General features: G+C 35.7%; 1 protein-coding gene across 5 annotated transcripts in view; it reads right to left on the minus strand.

The window, feature by feature from the left end:
- Positions 1–25,612, minus strand: part of LOC149803657 (protein NDNF-like) — a 218,919-nt gene that overhangs the window by 33,503 nt on the left and 159,804 nt on the right. For 3 of the 5 annotated variants that reach the window (XM_089953425.1, XM_089953426.1, XM_089953423.1), the window contains exon 2: positions 15,619–15,714. The exons of 1 other annotated variant lie outside the window; for it this stretch is intronic. The gene's annotated coding sequence lies outside the window, so the exon portion shown is untranslated. Of the gene's footprint in view, positions 1–1,328; positions 2,145–15,618; positions 15,715–25,612 lie in introns of those variants that run through there. One more of the 5 variants, XM_089953427.1, reaches the window with a different exon arrangement.

Genomic DNA, 25,612 nt, shown 5'->3' on the forward strand with positions numbered 1-25,612 from the left:
TCAATAAACATGCGCAACAATAAAATGATGATCAAATTTCAAGTGACAAGTGACTGTACGTTTGTATATTTATACGTGTTTTAGCAAGGAGTGAGGTAGAGGACCCCCCCCCCTCCGGCCCTGGGTGATACTGTGATGTAATGACGCGGCATAACTATATGTTCCAATTGTACTCAACGTGACGTGATCACGCAATATCACATGTGTTACGACTGTATTCAACGCGATATGCTCACGCAATATCACATGTGTTGCAATTGTACTCAACGTGATGTGCTCACGTATTATCACATGTGTTACACAATTGTACCCAACGTGATGTGATCATGCAATATCACATGTCTTACAATTGTACTCAACATGATGTGATCACGAAATATCACATGTGTTACAACTGTAACCAACGAGACGTGATCATGCAATATCACTTGTGCTACAGTTGTACTCCAAATGATGTGATCACGCAATATCACATGTGTTACGACTGTATTCAACGTGATGTGATCACGCCATATCATGTGTTACCATTGTACCCAACGTGATCTAATGATGCAGTATAATTACATATGTTACTATTGTACACGCTTTATAGCGGCATAACAACAGATGACACAATTGTACTCAATATGATCTAATGATGCAGTATCAACAATGATATTACATTATAAACAACGAAATCTAATGAATTGTTATAACTACATGTGTTGCGATTGTATTAAATGTAACGTAATGAGACGATATAAGCGCAGGTGTTGCAATTTTTCTAAGTGTGACGCAATGACACGTTATATCTTGTTTTACGACTGTGCTCAACGCAACTTAATGATAAATACCCACAAGTGATAGGATTGTATTTTATTGACGTAACAGGCGTCACATGGGTTACTAGTGTATTTAGTGCGACGTAATGGGTACTACAGCTGTTATGATTGTTTTTAATGTTACGCAATGATGCGGTATAACCAAAGTGAAAGGTCAGAAATTCTGATGCAGTATATGATGCGTCACAACAATTAGTATCGCTTGACGTTTATACACGTAGCATTTTTTAAAATAAATTCAATGACGTTTCGGTTTAGTTATCACATACACCTTGCATATCGTATAACTTTCGTCAACCATTTTTCCTTTATTGTTTACAATTTGTTTTGCAAACCATGTTCTATTCAAGCAAAACTACTTCTATGTATTTCAATTAAAAACATAAAGAAAAACATCACAATAACAGCAACAACTTAAAACAAGTCAATCTAAATCAGAGGTAAGAAAAACGTCAAAAACGTTCATTTTTCAAAAACCCTCAACAAATCTAAGAACAAAAATCTAACCTTCATTGTCTTCAGCTTTGAAGACCATTCGCCGCTTTTCGTCTTGTGGAGTTTCCTTTTATGTCCTTTTTCGATAAGGAAGAGATATATCCAAACTTGTGAAAATATCCGTGCGCGTAAGTGTAGCACATGTTCTCTATTGACTCTACAGCATATCGCCGTTTTATACAGACGACGAACCAAATAGTTTTCTATTGTCCAATTATCTCACAGACATCAAAATTAATGACAAATAATTACCCGTTGATAAAATTCCGCACTTTAACCCTGGAATACAATCCAAACTACAACACACGGGGTACACAACCTTCTGCAGCAAGGAATAACATAAAGATTATTTCAAACAGGCAGGTCTTACAATCTCAAACGAATTCAAACTGCACCTCCGATGACAATTAATTGTGATCAAATTTGTAAATATGGCAATTAAACGAGTATCCTTTAAACATATTGAAATAACGGGAAAATACAAATCCCAAATGCAATACACAATGTCTAATTTATCTCTAAAATCCAAACGCGTGCTGTAGTAATAGTCGTGAGCAGCGGGCCGGCTGCGCTGTTTTAGAGAGGCTGCTGTATTGGTGGCTGACTGGCGTTAGGTGGCAGTTGATTTGCCGCCGCAAGGTGGTAGCAGGTAGTTGGGCTTAGATATTTTCATCATAACGGCACACACTGTAACTAAAAGAAGTCGCATTACCAGTATATGAAGTAACGAGTCTACAGCGAGTGGTATCCTTCACGTACTGAAAACCCATACCACTGCAGCACCAGTATTTACAGGTATAATACATTCAGATATTGTACAATATGTTTCATTGTTTCAAAGGTTAGCAAGCGGTATTCGAAACATATTCTCGAAGTGCTTTCCTGTCAACAACATAAAAGGTGAGCTACAAGTACACTGGCTGATATTAGGTAATAATACCTAATTGCTTACGCCCTCAAGAAAATTTGTCACGGATGTAAATTGGTTCAGTGGGTCCCAAAGTACAGGCACAGTATCTGTACACAGCCTGGGGAGATACAACATTTCTCCCAAAGTCTGGAATTTGAGTCGTCCACGTGTTAGATTTGAGAGATTTTAAGCCCTATGGCTTATCGTTACGTATTCCGCGCCGCGAGGAAATGTTTTTACTAAGTCGTTAAAGATACATGGATTAAAATACACTAGATGCCCTCTCAAAGGTTATATTTTCGGAGCAGTGTATTTTATTTTGACAGAAGATACTGAATATATCACTAAGAAGGTCCGTACATTGCATTTTCTTTTCCTGCAAATTCCAGATATAAATAAGTATTAAACAGGCTAATAATTTTTTTGCAAATTAAGAAACTATAATATTGTTGTCATTCAGTCATTATAATTCACCCCGTCGATCTCGTTCGGTTTTGTACCAAGAACACAGTATATGAACCTTTGCAGACAGATCATCTTATTATCTGTGCGACTGTATTCCGGTGTTATTTATAATCTGTAGGAAAAGAATCGACGCCAAAGTCGCACAAAGAAGCTGCTTAAAATCTCGATCTACTTTAAGCAGATCTGACATGGAGCGATAAAGGTTCGTGTTCTAGTGACCTTTTGGAGTTACCGGTCAACTTGTTTTCAGTAGCCTATCAGATAAAGTGTTGCATTTCGTTTTCGGGAGAGTAATTGTTAGAAATGATATGTTCCGAATGACCCTTTTCACTTTCGTAAATGTGAAAGCTGTTATCCGATTGGTGAATCGAAAGGGCAACAGAACACTAGTGCATCATATCAGTGTCCGTAAAAGTTCCATTATGCAGGAGATTTCGATTTTGATTGGTCGCACAAATTTAAGGCAATGAGGACAAATCTGCCGGAGTGTGTACTGAAATAAAGCAAACTCAGATAACTGGAAAAATTACATAGCCGCATAGTTTCGGATACAGTCAAAGAACATGATTTTGCAAGAGTAGTATCAACCATATTAAAAAACAAACAAACAAACAAAAAGACACACACACAAAAACCAAACAAAAAAAGAAAACAACCCCCCCGAAAAACCAATAAGATCACATTAATCTGATGTCATGTGAAGGTTCGTATGAATTGTTGGGTATATTTCATTCGAATGACGCTTATGCACTACTGTCAAAGGAATGGTCGCCGTTTTAATCTTAAGAAATAAACTGCTTCTGACTGGAGCAGTTTTGCGAAGTGTTTCCTTAATAAGCAATTGATCTGACCACTTCCAATACTACTATTACTACTACTACTAATAATAATAATAATTCTACCTGCAAAATTATATACTTGACTATCATTTGCTTGAGAGAAACGTTAAAGAAAAAACAAAAACAAATACTGGTATTTTAATTCATTTCCTTTATCTTTTCCTACAATTAATACAGTTTTGTAATTGCGCTGTTTTTAAAGAAATCACAAAAATCTTTCCTTTGTACATTTGTGTGTGTGTGTGCATCAGTTAACTTGCTTCAACCTTCCCTATTCAACAGAGCTGGTCGTGTACAAGCATGAATGCATATTTAATTATTTCATTGTATCCATTGTGTTTATTCGTTTCGCTTTTAAAAAAAAAGAATCTAGAAATTAAAACTATGGTATATAAAAGAGCAAACTGTTTACCTTTTAAACTTATAATCTTGAAGTAACAGTTATTCTATGAAAACGAAGTAACATTAATGAGTTATCAGTACCATAGGAATGTTGGTGTAATTAGAAAAACATGCCCGCATTCTCGCAACACATGAAACATATACACATTTAATTAATTTCCATAGCTGTCTCCAAAGATGTACTTTCGTGACATTTGACCCATTTGAGCAAAATGGCATACCCTGGTCCAAGGTACGGGCGTTTTCGTTGAGATGAAAAATAGGTACAATGTATGTTTCAGCTTAAGGTTAATGTTGTCGATCAGAGCGATATCTGGCCCAACATTCGACCATTGTGCTCGTCTGGTGGTCTAACGTAACTGTCAGTGCCATGAGCATACATTTACCAAACACTCTGTAGACATACAGAGAACCTCAGCATCCTCGTAGATTATAGAGGAACTGTGTTAAAATACGAAAGATGACGCTGAATTAATATCATTAGTGAGTCACAGTTTACTCGCCAAGACAGGTACTCTGCGAAAATTGTAAATGTTTCAATAATCTTCATCCAAATTATTTCAAAAAAAGCAAAACATAAAGAATATCTTAGCACTCAAAGTGTTAATCAAAGTGCAATTTGCTCTCGGCAACTTGTTTCTTGTGATGTCTGTTACAGGTATTTCGAAAACTCCAATTTCTTAAAGGGTTGTTGATAATAGATTCATTTTTATATATATATATATATATATATATATATATATATATATATATATATATATATATATATATATATATATACGTTTCCAGTTTACCGTACTCCACACATACAGACAGTATTAAACGCATTTCTGATTGCTTCAGGAAAAATACCTGTATGGAAAATTAAACTTCATGGCACAGCGAAAATATACATAGTCTCGTACACTCAAATCAAAGCATATTTATTCAATGTGCACATATTCTAAAAGTGGCTAAACTGCCTTTCGGATCATTTTTTTTTTGTTGTGTAAATATGTTTTCAAATTCCTTTAAAGAATAGCAAGATCACATATTAAGTCACACTATGCACTTTAAATAAAAAATGAAGAAAAATGCACAGGAAAATTAGCTGATAGCGAAGGTATGTTAAAAAGGCACATACCAATGTAGCCCAAAGTAAATAAAAATACTACATTTAAGTAAATATTTGCAATACTATATGCGCAGAGTTATTTTACACATATAAATACCTATTATTTTCTAAAACATTCCCTGCAGTTGGTAGGTTCGACTGGTACGTCTTCGTATCAACGAATTGTTTAAATGCTTTGGTCATGAAAACTTTAAAAGGACGTGTTCGAAACGAAAGAATTTCTTCTTTTTACAATTTAGCAATCAGCTTTACATATGATCGTAACAAATTTGCGAAGTGGTTTTGAATGCAGTTCTTATTTTTTAACCTTGCTCTTTTGCAGAAAGTTTGTGAGATATTTAACTTGTTTTAATCAATATCACCATATTGGACTGAGCATAACGTGCACCCAACTTCAAACAACGAAGACTGTGATCTACCGTCGCATAATGCACTGACAGATCTACGTTAATTCTATCTATGATTTAATCTCGATGAACCAGACTATAACCTGTCTCCGTAAGATCTCAGCCATACTATGCGATCGCTTAGCCGCTTCCGTCAGGTCGCTAAATAACATCGGAAGTAGTTGTAGTGCTATCCTATTAATCAACTTAATACACATCAAACAACAAAAGCAGGGATTGTTACGACTGTGATCTATGTACATATGTACTGCAGAACAGAGATTTTAATGGCGACTAATTACATTCGAAGTTTTGTTCTCGAATTGACGGAAAAGAAAAACACCCATAACAACTGGCTGATGGCGAATACTACGGTCCGATTCGGAACATTCTCTGCGTTTTCCGTCAAGTCGAGAAAGAAATTTATGATATAATTCGTCGCCTTTGAGAACTATATTTTGGAATACTTTCGCTCACTTGGGACAATATAGTGGCGGAAGGAGACAAAGGCAAAGTCCGAAATACCCAAATTGACGTGTATTCCTACAACTGCTTCCTATGTTATTTCATGACCTGACGGAGATGGCAGTAAGATGTTCAGATCGACTATTGTCCCAATCGAAGGAACCGAAGTCGTTTCGGTCAAGCCAGAAACGGAAAAAGCCGAGGAAGCTCCGATTTGGCGATCTCAAGGAGCCACACAAGAGGTTTGGTTGAACGAGATTACCTATGATTTTGAGTGAAAATTATTACAATGCAGTCAGACCATCTTCGGCCTTTGTTGTCGGTTCAATAAAAGAAACATCGAATGTTATTTGTCGTCATTGAGAACTATATTCTGAAGTGATTATGTTCACGTCGAACAACATAACAAAAGGAGATCAAGTCTCAAAAGGAGCATTGTTGGCCTTTGCTATCGTAACATATATTTTGTACTCTGCAGGAGATGAATCGCCACAAACATTAAATTGACGTGTAATCCTGAAACCAACTGTGAGGTTGTTTCACGACCAGAAGAAAATGGCTGAGTGATAATCCGATCGGGGTGGCACTCATCTCACACCGCTCCTTTCAACGGCAAATGTTCGTATACGGTAGTGAGGTGTTCTGCACGGGAATATACGGTAGTCGTATTGCCAGGATAACGCTGCTCAAGTAACTTGGAAACTTTTTGGGAAGACTACACAAAAACTGTTCATGTTATTGAACCAAATATCACAATAGATATTACATTTCACTGCATATTATCGTGATACGCTGTTTTAGTTTGGATAGAACATTTGTCAGTTTAGTTTGAAAGAAACTAAATTATTTTTTAAAACCTAATGGAAGTTAATATTTTTCCTATCTCTAATCTTAATGAACAAGCACATTAACTCAGCATAATTCTTACTGAATATAACTAAAGGACAGTGTATTAGGTTATTTTCTTTTTTTTTAAAAATCGATTGAACCGTATTGTGCCCTTTGTTAAAAGTGACGCTAACTTTTCAGACCCAAAATATTAAATGCAATTATCTGGCAGATGAACGACTGAGTGCAAAATAAGTGAAATGCCATCACCGGGAATCTGAAGGCCCGAGTGCAAAATAAATTAAATACAATCACCGGGCAGCTAAAGGACTGAGTGTAAAATAAGTTAAATGCCATCACCGGGTATCTGAAGGCCTGAGTGCAAAACAAGTCAAATACAATCACCGGGAAGCTGAAGGCCTGAGTGCAAAACAAGTTAAATGCAATCACCGGGAAGCTGAAGGACTGAGTGCAAAACAAGTTAAATGCAATCACCGGGCAGATGAAGGATTGAGTGCAAGCCAAGTCAAATACAATCACATTGCAGCTGAATGCAAAAGGTTAACATGTTACCTAACAACACCGGGATCGATATTATTTGTTTTTGGTATCTCTCATGAAATCATGATATCCTGAAACGTGTCATCGATCGCACTGCACATCCTTCTAGCCATTATTGTGCTTTACTAATTGTAAGTTATCGCATTTAACTATGCACAAAGAATGACATCGTAGTTTGCGATAATGGTAAAAAAATTAAAGTAGATGTACACATTTGAATATTACATCTATTATATGTGTTGCTTTTAATTAATTGCTTCATGAGAGAGAGAGAGAGAGAGAGAGAGAGAGAGAGAGAGAGAGAGAGAGAGAAGGGGGAGGGAGAGAGAGTTGCGTTATGTAATTCAGACTCGGCTTCAAGCAGCATGTTCCCAGCATGCACTGCTTAACCTTACCTTCCGGTGTGCTTTACTATAATTGGTGATTTATATACTAATTGAGAAAATTGGTTACACTCTCCTTGAGATAGAGCAAAGATAACAAATTAATTATTAATACGAATGAGATAATTGTTTCCAAAAATAGAGTCAGCATTATTGTGCTGGCCGATCTGGAAGTTCAAACGGATATACATGGAAAATTGGTTTTCTACAAAATAGACAAAAAGCGATATTGATTTACAATTATTCGTTGCTATGATTATGGGTATAAGGATGCTGAGTTCTATTTGTGGTGAAATACACCAACACACGATTCGATTTGAATGGAAAGGCAAAGAACTGAGGATTGAAGTAAAAACAATGTTGAAAAAAATAATAAAATAAAGAGAACTAAGCAATAATAATAAAAAAGACTGCAGAGATGATGTTTGCCAGAGGAACTGCAACTCTAATTTTGTTAGAGGTTAAATTGTGTTAATAGCGCGTATATATTGTCAGATATGCATCCATAAAACAATATTTTCGGAATTGAATTCAACCTATTTGGTGCGAAAGAGCAAAGCATATAATAATAATAATAATAATAATAACAACAACAACAACAATAATAATAATATCAACATTCTCGCACCTTTTCGTTTTCACAGAGAGGACGAGTTCATTAAGTGGAAACTGTGCTGCAGTAAATAGCAAAAATTGTTAGATATGAGCGGATAACAATTTGACTAATTAGTTTTTAGGCATGAACGAAATATAGCAGGACTGTCTGCTAATCTAAGTTGCGGATCCAGAAATGAATCATGAATTTATTTTACAAACGCTGATCATAAATAATATATACAGTATTATGCATATTTATATTGTGTTCTTAGTTTTTGTCCGTGATTGAAGGTTATGGATAGACTTTTTGCCTACCCGACTTTTGTCATGATTGTAAGTAGTAAAGATGTTTCCTAAAATTTGAGTTCAAGGCCTCACATTGCTTTTTAGTTAGTGAAATTTTATCAGAATTAGAGAAAACTATTGTGTCGTATGTCAAGTGGGGATTTGTATATATAAGGGTTGATAAACAAATTATTCATTCCTGTTTTATGATCAGTCAATGAAAACATTTATACTTGTGTTCAGATATAATCTGAGAAGAATTCATTCGGAATATTATATACTTTTGTATTTGTGATATGACATGTAGGATTATTTGGGATTTAATTCACAATATTTACATGTCTCTTATATTTTTACTTTTTAACTCAGAGAAATAAATTATTTGTTGATTTTTCTTTCAATTATATAGCTTAAGACATAGAGTCGTAACAATAATTATAAACATTGAAAGCTACCGCTGATTTACAGACTTTCTCTTAATTTTTTCCAACATACACTAATATGACCATGCAATATCAACCTACAAGGAACACTAAAGTGTGTGGATCATAATTACAACTCCTTCAGATTTGCACGTGTTTGTGTACACGCGCGAGCGTATGTGTGTAGTACGACATTATTTCAGTCAGTATTTCAAAATTTCAGTTAACATACAAAAGTGAATTATTCCATCAGAATCAAGAAATATTGACAGTTAGGGAGTTATTAGATGTTAAAAATGCATGTAATTGTAGGGTTGAGGCCATAACCTGAAATGTTCCCAAGCGATTGTTTTAACCTACAGCGCACAAAACTACAGGTGTTTAGAATTAACCCGACGAGTAGGAAGAGCTATAGCGCATCTCGAATCGAGTTATAAATTCCGATCTGATGTTTTATGTGTCTAGCCTGGAAAGAACTTTATGGAATCGATTCTAGACTGGATATACGGTTGTTGGATTCAGCGCTAAAGATAAGGAACCAGACTGAGATACCTAACTTCGCTTGAGAAACTCCAGCTTCTTTCATGTTTTGTTCTCTCTCCTACGCTCTGTATCAAGCTAAGTGTTTTTGGATCGGAAAATATAAACCTGAGAAATTCTAATTAGATCGCCCGCGAAGTCTGTCTGGCTGAGTTCGGCAGCACTGCTGAACTTCGACGACGACGACAACAACGATGAGAGTGATGACGAATTCACATGAAGATAATTGGGAAGATGCTAATACATGTATAAACAAATGATAATTTCATTTGAATTGGTCACAGATGATGTATGGATCTGCCTTTTATTCAATATACCAGGCAATTTTATTGTGTGGATACTACTACTTCAACTATTACTATTGCTAATAATAATAATAATAATAATAATAATGATAATAATAATAATAATAATAATAATAATTTAAAAAAAAAAAACAACGAGTATTACATTCCCAGTTTCTCAAAAGTATAATCAATCACTTGCTAGTTAAGTTATTCATCGTATGGTAAAAATGACCATCCCAAATAAAATCGACTTACCTATTAAGTATTTCACACTAAGCCTAACACATTGTTTATCCAGATAGAACATGACACAGTATCACAAGTCTGATTACAATAGCGACCGGTAGACTTTTGTCGCTAAACCGAACTGTGGCTGCAATAAGTAGAGAAGCGCATTTAGTGTCTGCAGTCTGTAGACAGATACATCGCTCTGATACAATTCAGGATTTTGTCCGGATCGGTGTGATAAATACGTCTGGACTATCAGTATTAGTCGGGCCCTAGAAGGGCATTGATTTTAAAGTGTTGATTGGAAAACAATGACACTGCAAAACATTGGGTCTGGTTTTGTAATGACAAAGCATCTTGATGTAACAATGTAATGGCATTTGGTAAATTTAATAAAGAATTGTAACGACCTGATTTTTGTACATCTGCTGATGCTATTGAAGATAGCACATATTCCGTTTATATCATAAACCAATAACGGAAGAATGTCTTTCACATACATAGTCACGAGTGTACAAAGTATTCAACGTGTATTTCGACTTCTCGCATGGAGGATACGTAAGCTATGTCTTGTTTGTGTTCATTTATTGAAAAAAAAAATACATATTGACTGGACATGAATACTTAATCACCATTGTCTTTCAGTATTCGTCATGGCTGTGAGGAAGTACCGTATATATCCAAAGATATCTAGCCACCTCATTTGTGGATAATTTGCCAACAGATCGGGCACTAACTCTTTCTTTTGAAATCAGTAAGTAAGCAAATTAGAACCAGATCTACCTCTGCAATATGTGACAACATATTTAGGTCAATTTTCTACACTTTTCGCACGTGTGTGTGTGTGTGTGTGTGTGTGTGTGTGTGTGTGTGTGTGTGATTTATATTTTTAAGGTAGCTTTAACAAATTTAGTCATATCGCTACGATGTCAGTAGCGTGGCAGTTCATAGTGATGGCTGGCACTGGGGCATCATGCCGCAGACATGTAGCATGATGTCCCACCCAGTCACATTATCCTGACACCAAGCCGACCAGACCTAACACTGACCTGTTAATGCTGAGCGCCATGCGAGGCAGCTGCAAGTACCATTTTTTATAAGTCTTTGATATGACTCGGCCGGGCTTCAAACTTGCGAACATCACCATCCGAGGCGGACGCTCTGTTTACGTGGGTAAAATATAGGTACAATACGGAACTGTGGATGCAGTGGATACCTTGTCAAGTTTACGCTGTAAAACTCCTAATAAAGTTGTATGATTATAAGGTAATAGGGAACAAGAAACACTAAATCAAAAAAGTAACCTTAATATGGTATTAAACACATCGTTTTGACATAAAACCGATACCGTAGTTTGATGTCTTGATATTTTAGCGTACTAAAAATATTTATTTTTCTTCAGATGCATTACTTAATATCGAAATTATAATTTATTTTATCATTTGTCGTTTATGATATGGAACGGTATAATCTGAATTATGTTTAATTTACATTGGAAAGTAAAGTACATTTACACACAGACTGCATATGAAGCACTTACTAAAATGAGAATCTTAAATGAGCCCTCATGCGAACGTTATAAAACGTGTTAAATATCATTGGTCACGAGCAATCGGAACGTCCTTTGCCCTTTTATAAACATGTTAGAAAAAGACTTCTGATGTAAAGAGTGGCTATAATGAATTGGCATGTTGTCTTGGCTGTTTTGACGTCATAATAACTTCAACAGCGTCACTGCCACTCAATGAAGCGTCATCATTAAAGCAGTGGATGCAATAGCTTGAGGTCATTGAAATGGCATGATTTTCTTAAAAATTTTCATTAAAAAGCTGCCGGAATAACGATAACATTTGACTTTACATATATTTCACTGATAGTTGAAACGTCATTGTTATTTGCCACACCTTACTATTTATGACAATCTATTCTTCGCACATCGAGGCGGATGATCGTCCCGCATAAGCTGGCTTATCCGGACAATATCGCAGCAATTTCGTCTTTTTCTTCCTATGGGAGTCGACTAACTTAAGCTGTCAGGAAGAGACTCAGGGGAATCCTGACGAAGCTTTTTTCTAAATGTATCAGTTTTGGACGGTAGAAAATCCCGCAAATGTGCGAAGAATATAGATCCTTATAAAATTATATATATATATATAATTTTATAAGGATCTATATATATATATATATATATATATATATATATATATATATATATATATATATATATATATATATATATATATATATATATATATAGTACAAAGTCACACACTCAAGAGCACAAACAACGGTGGTGTTATTTTCAGTTTTATTGCGATCTATTTCCTTCCAGACACATAACTTCATAAATGCGTTCCCAGCAAAGACATCACTCAACAAACAAGCAGGCAAGCGAAGAAACGAAGGGACAATCTAACAAACAAATATAAAATATAATTTTTTGTGCTTCAAAATTAGGGTAAAACTAAACTGAAAAGAAGTAGTTAAGTATCCAGATTTAAAAGTTCATGTTATTCAAGTGACGGCTGGTTATTCGGCAATCTTCTTCGGCAACTTAATCTTCTTTTATCATCTTCTTCTTGAAAGCTTCACAGCTTCTCCACTGATATATCTAAATAGCTGTCGGTTGTTTTACCCAACACTATACAGGTAACTATATACAAGATTCAATTTCTTAGCACTAATGCACCTTCGCATTAAGACCGCAGGCCAACAAGACCTTATCATAGATGTATCAATACAGAAACAAATAGCTGTTATCGCTTGGATTTAGTCCTGCTGTGAGTTGATGTACATTTCGGATAATTTAAACTCAATGTAATCCCATCCCTCACATGCCTCTTATTTCCTCGTTAATACGGTCAATTGCTTTATCATTCCTTACGAATTATTTTTTACTTGTTCAGTTCTTGTTCGTATTAGTAGGATTGTTTGGATGGGGTGGGTGTTGTTGTTATTAAAGAGACAATGAATTGCCCAGGATATAATCTAAGGTTACGTTACTTTATATTAAGATATAGAAAGCGCTCTTTTTCCATCCTTTCGTAGGCTATACCAACTAGGTTGTCGTGTTATCATCGGAATTCAAACCAATAAGGCGCGATATTCACAATTTTGAAATAATGCTTCTGTTAGATCCATAAGCACGTAAAGATTTTAATTTCAGCGTTGTCGTTTGTGTTTATTGTTCGTCTGTTTTGTAATTTTCCCTTTGACACAGACTCAGTGAGAGTTTAAATTGCTTAGGATTGATAAAAAAAAACAAGTTTGAACTGTTTGTTATCCGTTTCTGTTACAAGTTTTATGGAGAATATGCATAAATTTTTACGTTGCTATATATGATCTAAGTTTTAATGACACTACTGTTTGATGGAGATCGTTGACATTCTTCCTGGAGCATGCATTTGAAACGAAATTTTAATGTACCACATGAAGTATACTTAAAAGAAGGTAAAAAATATTCAGGGCAAATTCGACGTATGCGGGAGCAGTTTGAAAGCAGCGGTGCGTCAAGAGGACATTGAAAGACCATACATACAATCCCAAGCTGGGTTTGTTTTAGATTTCCAAATATTTCTGGTGCTGCCATCCTGACAGAACGTGCTCTAATGAGAAAAAAATTAATAACGACCCATTATGTCGCATTCTGCTACGTTAACTGCCTGAGGTTAAAGGGGTTGGGGGTTGGGCTTAAGGTTGTTGTTGAAAAAACTAGTATTTTTATATATGCTAAGGTGCTGCTCAAGATGTCAGTGACAATATTATCAGGAGGCACTGACACCACTGAGCTTTATGATGGGAAAAAACCGACAAAGAAGACAAATTCCGAGCGACTTGTCACATGAACCTTTATCACCAATAGATATATTACGTATCAAAAGCTTCAGTGCGGTTCCAGATCGTGACGAACGCTCTTATATTACTTTTGAATAACGCTTTGTAGCTTCAGTAAATTACACACCTTATTATTGAAATAGTTGTCAAGTTAAAATATGTTAATTCGATAATATCATAAATTAAAAGTATAAATAGAAATTAAAATATTTTTCAGCGACATTTCAGTTAATGAGGCTTAAAAGAATAATGTATTGTAGCTTCAGCTACCATAAACGTTTCCCTACGTTGGCGTTGGGGCGTTGATAGTCAACAGCTACCTTAAAGGATTCCGTACATGTGCTTTGGTGCGCTGATACCAGGGACGTCATGGGGAGGGGGGGGGGCAGGGGGCATCCCCCCCATTTGCATGTGCTGTAAAATGTAAAATTGTTGTTGCCTATATACGAAAATGAACAAGCCCGTCAAGTTTTACCCCCCCCCCAAGTCCCCACACCCCCGGAAAAAAGTGGAAATGACGTCCCTGGTTGACACTCAACTGCTACCTTATAGCACTCCTTACATCGGTTTTGGAGTGTTGGTACTCATCTGCTACCTTAAAGCATTCCTTACATTGACTTCCGAGCGTTGATACTCAACTGATCTCTAAGGATTCAGCATTGTACTAAGTGAATCCAGGAGAAGTCTTCATAAAGATAAAGGATGAAATTCCAGCAAATGCCATTATAAAAAGGAATGTGTGCATGCCTTGGACTTCCACAACTTATCTTAATTGGATGACCTTCACATCCCTATCGCTTTAATGAGGGCACCTAACTGACACCGTGGGACTATTGTGTTGCACATTCGGTGTATGAAAAATTAGAGTAAGACCAGATATTCTAATGAATGGAGTTTGATAGCTCTCTCTCTCTCTCTCTCTCTCTCTCTCTCTCTCTCTCTTTAAGTGGGATTTAGGAAAGAGTAACTAAACAGTATAGAACGGTATTCTGGTATGAAAAAATATTGATACAGGACAAACATTGTGAAGGCACCTGTACGCAGTGATGTTGTTGTTGTTATAGGGTTTAACGCCATTTTTGAGCACAAGGTAGGCTATAATGGCGGCCAGTATAAATGGTATAGGAAGAACTCGGGGAAAACCCCGGAAAGAACCACAGACACACGAGAAGCTAACGGCAAGCTTTCTTATATACCCACGTTGGCTGAGCCCAAGACTCGAACCTATGCAGACAGATGTGATGTTGTAAGCGGAACGATAATTATGACCAATGTTGCGACAAAAAAGATCAAAACGTTGCTGTCAGTAAGTGACAAAATCGCCATTAAGCTTGATATCATCAACCACATTCGAATAGAGCGCTGGGATTTTCACACGCCCCATCCCACCCCAACCCATTTTGCATTTTGTCGAAGCATGCACCAGACAGTAAAATGGTTGATTGGTGTCTCCATGCTCATCAACAGATACACTGTTGTACTACGTTAACTCGAACAAAGTACCTTGCCATGAGACACACCACGATGGCCATTTCGGCGTAATTTAGCAAGACTAGGTTTTGGACGCGAGTCTTGCGCTGTAACTACTACTGCGGCTCTCTTATTTAGAGGGTACTCCAATAAAAGATAACAACAGCACCGGCAACAACAATAACTACTGCTACTATTACTGCTACTACTAATACTACTACTAGTATTGGTCCCCACTGCCCAACTACTAAAATAAATACATTTGGAGGATAAATTTTTGACTAACCTAAATATTTATCTTGATTTTGCGGCGGCGGCGGCGCAGTCATCAGGTTTGTATTCGATCTCCCTGATCTAAGGTGAAACATTTGGTGACATGAACCTGAAAAATGAAGAAAAATATAAACAGCAACAGCCTCAATTTGTCCAGTCCTCCCACAATATCATACAATAACATTATGTGGAAAGCATGACCTCTCTTCCACCATCAATCTTTAAAAACGGAGCTTTTTCACCAGTGTGCCAAGAGGGCTATATAAGAAATGCGTGTTTGACATCACGGCGTGAGCATTCATATTCAGATTCAAATGGGTAAATATTTATGTATTTTGGTTACAAGAATATTGTTTCTTATGTTTCTTAGTTATTTTAGTTAAATCATACCTTAAGAGGTAATAGTATAAAAAGAATTACTGAAAAGAGTTTGTTCGTACTAGCATTTCTCGTTAATATTCAGAAAAGCGCGTAAAAGTCTGTCAATACCGTTTATATATAGTGTTAAGAAAGCAAAACTATAACAACAACACTAACACGAGAGAGAGAGAGAGAGAGAGAATATGATTGCAGCATGCGTAGAATGGTGCAATAGTTCCATCCACCTGGACAATGCTGTGTGCGATTGAAAGAGCGATCAGAGGAACGGTGGATCCAAAACCGAGTAAATCGGGGAGGACATTCTGCTGTGTGATAGATTTGTACTTAATACATGTGTAATAACGTGAGCTCTAAATACAAGCATATTCCCTCAATGATGCAAACTCACAATCGCAGGTTTAAAATATATCCATTTGAAGATCAAAATGAATGGCAACATTTATTAATAAATAATAATAATAAAAAAAACAGATGTAAGGCTATAAAGCAAGTATACAAACAAACGAGAAAGGAAGCAAGCAAACAAAATAATAAATAGCATACAAGCAAGGAAATAAGAAGTATCGACTACTTGATACTATAACTGTACCAATATCTTTTAACATTATCAAAGTGTGATAAACACGGACACAATGATCACTTGCTCTCATAGCGAGTTTGAAAAAAATGCTTCATTGATAAAGAAATCCCACATAATGGATTTATTACAATTCAACAATCAATACAATAGTTGTCTATACTGTGAAGGAAGCATTTATTCGCGGTTGCGAGCTTATGCGCTTGTGCCTCTGCGTGTGGAATGCGAACAAGGCACGCGTGTTAGTCCATGTATCACAAACACGATGTGCGTATATATATATATATATATATATATATATATATATATATATATATATATATATATATATATATATATATATATAGAGAGAGAGAGAGAGAGAGAGAGAGAGAGAGAGAGCACAAACATTCACACAAATAATTAAAGAATACTTTTAGTTAAATATCACATTGTATGATAAATAAAATAACAATTCTGCGTGTGGAATGCGAACGAGGCACGCGTGTTAGTCCATATATCACACACACGATGCGCGTATGTATGTATGTATATATATATATATATATATATATATATATATATATATATATATATATATATATATAGAGAGAGAGAGAGAGAGAGAGAGAGAGAGAGAGAGAGAGAGAGAGAGATCGCACAAACATTCACATAAATAATTAAATAATACTTTTAGGTAAATATCACATTGTATGATAAGTGAAAATAAAACAATTCATAACATACCGTTTTTCCTCTATTGCTTTTTTGGGTCGGAATAAATCACTAAATACAGTCCTAATTCAATGACTTTTTTTTAGGACAAAACATTTAGATATAACTGTCGAAAACAGTGCTTTCATGTAAATCAGTCAATATTAAAAGATCCATGCTAATTGTACAGGTGCCTACTAATTTTATGCACACTATCATACGTACCACATTCTTAGAAATAATGAAATATGCGAAGTGAAAGGTTACTCACGACGTGCGGAAGGAAATTGAGCAAATATCCACCAGTTGTAGGAAGTACAACAGTGAGTTAGGACTACAAGTACACTGATCAGCAGCAACGTAGCTAGCTATTCAAACAACTGCGTAGTATCAGACAGCGGTCAGTTAAAGCCGGGAAAACTGTCTGACCTGGTCATTACCACGGATCAATATCAATGTCTGCTTTCAACGAGAGGTTGTGCCGCAAAATTGAAAGTGTTGTTGTGTAATTGTATCCATACTCATGGGGTTTAGTAATCACTATCGATTTCGTCTGAATGCCAGAACGTCGTCTGTTGCACACATTACTTTGGTAATACCCTAAGTATGCTCTGCAACGCCGCCGTGGTAGTTGTCATGAAAAAGCGTTACTGCTGATAGAACGCGTACATGGTTCCTTTAACGCAGTATCAGAAGCATATATTTACAGTTAATTCAACAGATTAGTGGACTGACTTGTTGGTTGAAGCAAATATTTTGTTGTGTGACATGTATTGGTATTCTTTGACCATAAATTTGTTCAGCATTTATTGTTATGCTAACGAAAACTACAGTAAAGTAGCCGTACTATTCACCACACATCAGAAAAGAAACTTTGGAACGGAAGAGGTTAACATAAGGCCGCATAATCATTGGTATAGAAGTAATTACACGTATTATGGAGATTAGATGGAAACCATTACAGCTTTAGAAACCAGAGGGGGAGAAATGGCATACTACCGTATCGAGGATTCTTTTAAAAACAACGCAGGGTTTATCGCAGACCACAGCAAACTTTTCGCAAATTGTTCTTGTCTCATGGTTCATGGGAGTTAATGACAAACGAACTTCATCCAAACAGAGTTTAAGACAGACGGAAACCCAACCCGGAGTGCAATAGTTCTTCCATGTTTAAAGTTTGTTTTTCTTCTGCGTTCGATGGTAATATTTAGGCCTGCCATACATCTGAGGCAGACTATATACAGTGGAAAAAAAGGGGCCTCGTCAATAAAACATTGGAGTAAAAAGAAGTCAATGCTTAAGATTTTCATTGAACCCATATTATTATCTCTAGGTTCAAAATGAATTTAGCAAATATTACGTGAGCTGATTTATTCGGATTCAGTTTACTTCTGCGGCAAAGACTGAAAAAAGGTCCCGTTTCGGAAATATCGAGCGTATATTTTATTCTATGAACTACTTAGAATTTGTATTTATGCTAGATGAAACTTATCTTGTCAGGAGATTGGTATTACTTGCTAGGTTATCTCTAAATTTTCGACCTAATGCTAAGTTTATAATTTGAAAAGTTGGATGTAATTTAGCATACAGAGAGAGCCTTCTGCCTTGTTACTTACTGAGCGTGACGACCACAAAGTAAATAGTTATAGAAATCATTTAAAGGAGACATGAGCGTCTGAAGGGAGGACATATCCATATTTTGTTACTTAACGAACCTTCGGTATTATTTATTTATTTATTTATCTTTTGTTTTTTCCTTTAAGCCACTGAAATTAGTCACGAACAAAACTTCAATTATAATTTCACAGAATGCGTTTGATAAAGTAGCAAGGAAAAGAGGAAATATAAAAAGAAAGTCAATTTCATTACATCGGATTTACATTGTTTAATCTTGAATAGATTAAAAATGTCTTAAATTTGAAGCGGCCAGTAATATTAATTAATGCGAATCATTGTCAAATCTACTGTTTTGGTTTATCCTTCATTTCTTGTTAAAAGTCACGCAATAATTAAATTAGAAATACTCGTCAAAGTACCAACAAAAACTCACCTCTGTCTGCGTGGGTTCGAGTCTCGGATTCGGCTAATGTGGGTATGTGAGAAAGCTTGCCAGTAGCTTCTCGTGGGTCGGTGGTTCTTTCCGGGGTTTTCCCGGGTTCTTCCTTCACCATTAATACTGGCCGCCATGTATAGCCTATCGTGTGCTGAAAAATGGCGTTAAACCCTACAACAACAACAACAACAACAACCAACAAAAACAAACACGGCCGATGAAGATTAACTCTACATATTTTACAATTTGCAAGTTTGTTCGTTTCGTGTTCTTTTTCGTTTTTTTTTTAAAACACCGATGTTAGTAATGTTATTTGCATGTGATAGTCTTTTCCGTGATACTCCTCTTAAAAACAAGCAAATAAATAAACCAAACAACAACACTAATCACTATCATTCACAGAGCGACCCTCTGGTTATGCACGAAACCAATCAAACTGAACATCCTCTTTTTGCATTCGATATCACGTTTGTAACATCCAGGAATGTTTAGCATATTTCTTTTGTGTTCTCTTGAAAAGAGAGCCGGACTTTATCCCGATAAACTGTAATATCTGATAAATATACGTGAGATGTCGAAAGTCGTAAAAAGAGGAGTGTCGGTCTTAATCGGATAATCCATTGCGTCCTCCACATTCTTGATTCCTCTCATGCATAACATGAAAGGTCACTCTCACGGTTTTATTGACAAAACATTGCGCTTTGCATGAGAGAGACTTGTGAACGTAGTAAAAACGTTGATTTATAAAAACGTTTCAATCGGGAATACCTTATTTACGCACGAGTGTTTCATATTCATACGAGATCATAAGAAGAAATGATGTGGTTTTATGTTTATATTTGCAAGTTATATTTATACAATACCTTTGAACAAAGGAATTTAGCACCTTCTTTGTTGTAATGTTGATAGTACGAAAGTGGATGTATACTTTGGATTGATGTCGCAGCAATGATCACGTAGACAAGGAAATATATTTTACTCGAGTAATTTATTCATTAATATTGTTAAAATCTCACAGGAACTCTAATAATCATAGATCTTCCAATACCTCCAATAACTGCAGTACAATAAGTATGTATGTATGTATGTATGTATGTATGTATGTATGTATGTCTGTCTGTCTGTCTGTCTGTCTGTATGTATGTATGTATGTATGTATGTATGTATGTATGTATGTATGTATGTATGTATGTATGTATGTATTATGATCGTCCAATACCTCCAATAATTGCAGTACAATAAGTATGTATGTATGTATGTATGTATGTATGTATGTATGCATGTATGTGTGTGTGTGTGTGTGCGTGCGTGCGTGCGTGCGTGCGTACGTACATATACACCCCACACACACAGAGTGCACTGCATTGATACAGAAATGTCGTTCACGAGAGAACCTTAGTTTAGTGACTGCGTCAAGCACAATAAAACATACACCTAACTCGTACCAAATGACTTTAAATTATTCAGATTCAAACTATAAGCGATAAATTTATTTCAGTCCATCTCATTATGTGACTAAACTGATTTAATTTGGGGAAATTGCAGAGTTCTTCCTAAATTAAAAATTGTTGTCATTAAATTGTAAAGAAAAATTAACTTATGACGTGTTCTTAGATAATTAATTTCAAGTAAAGTGTATATTCTTAAGAAAGTTTTTAGTAAAATCGTGCTGTTGTTGCTTAAAAGTCAATAATAGCATGGCATGTGGCAAATGTAGAATGTTAATTTAAAGCAATCAAAGTGGGCGATGTTTGTTTTGTGGGAGTACATAAGTTATCGAGGACTATGTAATGTCAATGGGTACATTAATAGTTTATATATTTTTCTAAATGATCAAACATCAGAACGAACAAGGGTTATCAATCAATGAACTTTGACATAATTTTTCAGATTAACTCTGCATCCTATTTTTGGTAAATTTATCAAAGAGAAGGACCCGTGTCTCTAATTAGGAGAATATTTCAAACGAGACCTTAGTATGTCAAAATATTTAACTGATTATAGCAGACTTAGGCAAACAATAGTCATCCCCCAAGGAATTTAAGAGTATATAAAAAGAAAGAGAACAAGTTTTGTAAATAGAAAATTGTAATTTTTCCCTTACCGTTATATTTACATAGGTTCTGCTGGGGAGGGTATACGCAGATACAGAATGTTGTGATAAGAAATTTGATGCTAATGTTTTATGGAAAGTATTCAAATAATGGATTGTAAATTAATTTTAGGTAGTCTGCCCTTGAGCAATGTCTTCACCGCGTATATTGACAAACGATCAATAAAACAACGAATATGCTGCTATTATTATTGTTAATATTGTCATTGTTATTATTATTATTATTATCATCGTGGTCGTCGCCATCATCATCATCATCATCATCACTACTTGTATATGCCGACGGAAATGAACTTTAGCTTTTCATTGGCCTGGGTAGAAGGGTCTAGTCCACCTACGAAATAGATGTGGGTGTACATGCTGTAAGTCTCCTTCATCCATACTCTGGAGTGACTCTGTCTGAGTAATCTACGCTACGTGGGAGTCTTGTACAGTAGTCTCCTTCAATCGGACTCTGGCGTGGCTCAAGAGATCTACGCCGAGCGAACCATCATGCAAAGGTCTGCAGAACAAAAGTCCGGGCCTCATTTTTAATTGATCGGAAGTTCGTGATTAAAGTTCATTATATATATATATATATATATATATATATATATATATATATATATATATATATATATATATATATATACTTTGAAATCGTTTGACATACTGAATTGAAAAGTAATATTGCCATTTATTTGAGCTCAAAAGTCAAGATCACATTTCAAGGTCCAATGTGTGCCATACGAAACATTGTAAGGTCTACATATTTGTACAGAAATATTGGATATTTTATGTCATTTCAGAAAAAATATCCAGCTATTATACCAGTTGATCAAATGATTTTGTATGAACGGTAAGTCTAATTGAAATTAGTTGTTTACCTGTATTTATTCATTCTGTATTATTACTATTAATGTTCAATGCAATGAAATGGAATTTGGAAAACTTGAATAATTGAGCCTTAGAAACCACTGCATTTGAGATATTTTCCAGACAACAGTAGTAGGTTATTAACTGAGTATATAAAAAAATAATGGATCCGAGGACAAATGGGGATGAATAAGAATGCGTGTACTTGCGAGGCACTCATCCCCACATGAACGACGGTCCAATATGTTTAATATTCAATAAGTCTTATTATATACTAAAACAAGCATATTAATTACACTGTTATGTTACAGGAATATTCAGTTGAAAGAAAACTTATTTTCAAAGTTTCAATGAACATTTTACTTATCACTCACGTTTTATGAAAGACACCTGAACACCTAGTAATAAATAAAAAATACACGATGCTTTACTGCAGTGGAAGCTCGTGGGCATGCGGTAATTCTCATTCAGTAATAAAAAAAAAAAACTAAGTTTCTTAAAGAGGATGAAATGTCATGTAGACAAAGAAACATAAGAAAAAATCCTATTTGAAAAAAAAATGACGAGATATGTCAATCAAAATTGAAGCTATCATTGAGTCCAGATGAGCCAGAAACGTCCTGTCTTTGGGCATCGTTGTGATTGTCTTAATGCTGCTGACATGGTTGCAGGTAAATTTGAAAGTGCTTTGTTAGCCATGACTGTAGCCAGTATTGTGGTTCATTGGTCTTGTATAATACCTCAGATAAGGATGTAGAGTCATTTTGGAGTCGCTTGTGTTTCATTAAATTTCTAGTACAAGATGAAACGATACCATCCGAGTGGGTAAAAGTGCAGTGCTTACATGAAAGAGAAGCTTCTCTCTCTCTCTCTCTCTCTCTCTCTCTCTCTCAGCAGCAACTTGCGATCACAAGCCATCCATTTTCAACACTACCATAAATCATATTTGTTCTCTCCTTGCAATTTCAGTTCTTTCGAATATTCTTTTTTTAAGTTGGATGAGATATATTCCCCTATGGATAATAGCTATATCTACTGATAATCAAGCACTGGTGTCAACTGAACGGTGAAGTTAATGTCGGCTTCTGGTATCTATAAGATTTATGACGTGGTCGTCGTCCGACGTTTCCTTGGCCATTTTTATTTTTTAGTAGTCAGAAGAAGCTCATCGAACGCGGGCACGTGTTTACCATATAAGGAAGAGGTGAATTTGTTTACTTAATTACGGCCAATACTGCTGGATATTGACTAGTAGTAACAAGGTTAAACTAATGGGACTGTTTATAAAGTATATAAATAAGGAGAGGACTATGAAACTGGCTTCACGATAACTATGACATGATGCAGTAAGGGGTATGCGGGTTGTATATGTGAAGTACGATATATGAAGTAGTGAGTGAAGTGCATATGCGAAGAACAAATCCGTAATATCGATGTGCGTACGCGAGATACGATGTGTGTATGAGATGTTATGAAGTGAGAAGTGTGAGGCTATGATCTCACATAAAATACGAAGCGTATCCTCAGGACTCGTCATCAGTGTTATGTACATAACTGACCTCTTCAAAGAGTTTGTATATTAACGCGCAAAACGTCTCAGGGTCCATTATGTAGTCAGTGAGCAATCTCTGACTGAGTGGCGTGCCCCATTAATGACTTCTGGCGCGTTATTGTCGACGCGAACCGACCCCAGGAGGATTTCCAACCTGACCACGAGTTCATGGACCCGCTGCTGATCTGTGTTCGCGCAATTAATAATGGTCAAACCTTGTGCAGTCCTGATACACGTATCAGATAATTGTTCCGGATGTGGTCTCTCAACGGTTTTTTTTCCGGACTCGAATACTTCTTGAAATTGCTGTCTCCCACTTTGACTTTTTATATATTGTTTGACTTCCTCACCCAATTCCTTCCATTCGTCGCCTGATGACGCACTCTTTTAAGACTTTGCTCCCTTGTCCGAATGTTTCTAATAGAATCTGTTCGTATTTTGTCCAGTCGTTCTTGGAAAAAGATGCGGCAAATATTTAGTTACATATATTTAATTTGTATTTTGTAGCTTGACTTTTGTCAATGATTGAGGATATAATTTTAGTGTGTACGTGATTTTTGTATTGTTTATAAGTTATAAATATATTTACTTGAAATTAAATCAAAGATCTAATCTTGATTATGGATTTTTTATAAATATTCTGGAAGCGAATATGTGTACAGTTTAGTGAAATATTCCATTAAGAAAATGCTATTGCCACATAGGTCACGTGGGAATGTATATAAAGCGGATTTCTCAACGAAGTCTTCATTTATACCTTAATATCAGCCTTTGGGAATTTATGATCAGAGCTTTTAGTTGTATTCAGATATAATTTGAGAGAAAAAATTTATCTAAATATTCCATGGAATCACAAAGTGCACGGTGACATTTTGAACTAAAACACTACTATAGGATTACTGTGAACTTTTTTAAAGATATTCTGGATTATATCATCTTGATACATCAAGACTTTTAGTATATCGGAACACTTAAGACTATTGCTACATCAATGGACTCAAAACCTGGAATTCGTTCGGAATATTCTACGCTTCTGGAATTGTGATAGAGCATTTTGAGCTTTTGGGATGTAATTTACAATAAAATCTTCTCGTGGGGTTGTCTTGCCGTTCAAGCATCACATCGTCGTATGCAAGATGATTATTATCAATCGTAGGGGTTTCATGAATCGCGGAGAAAAGCGCAGTGGTGGATGACGATGATGTCTTTGACGGAGCAAGCGCATCCGAGATCTCCTTGGATACATAACAACACGGCTGGTCATCTGGACATGGTGCGATCACGTACAACCGATACCACATTAACCATTTCATGATAATAATAATAATAATAATAATAATAATAATAATAATAATAATGATAATAATAATGAGGACTTTGTATAGCGCCTAATCTTTAGAAGCTCTAAGCGATTTACAACATTAGACAACACCTATAAGATAAAAACATATAATGATATGATTACAAAAACAAACACCATGAAATTAGAAAACATTAAAAAACATGCTGAGAATATTTAAGGTAGGAAACATTATTAGGTCTTTAAGTTTCTTCTTGCAGTCGAAATAAATGAGTTTTGAGAGCCATCTTGAATGTGATCACTGTGTCTTTGTGTCTAAGTTCAGTGGGCAATTCATTCCACGTTGCTGGGCCCTGGTATGCAAAAGAACGCTGTCCATATGACTTTGTTTTCATAGTGGGAATAATGAGCATACGGTTGTCAGAAGAGGAGCGTATCTTGCTGGTGTGTACACATGGGTGAGGTCGGATAGGTATGTTGGAC

Source organism: Sinohyriopsis cumingii, chromosome 3, assembly GCF_028554795.1.
Source record: "Sinohyriopsis cumingii isolate HCF-2022 chromosome 3, ASM2855479v2, whole genome shotgun sequence".
NCBI lineage: Eukaryota > Metazoa > Mollusca > Bivalvia > Unionida > Unionidae > Sinohyriopsis > Sinohyriopsis cumingii.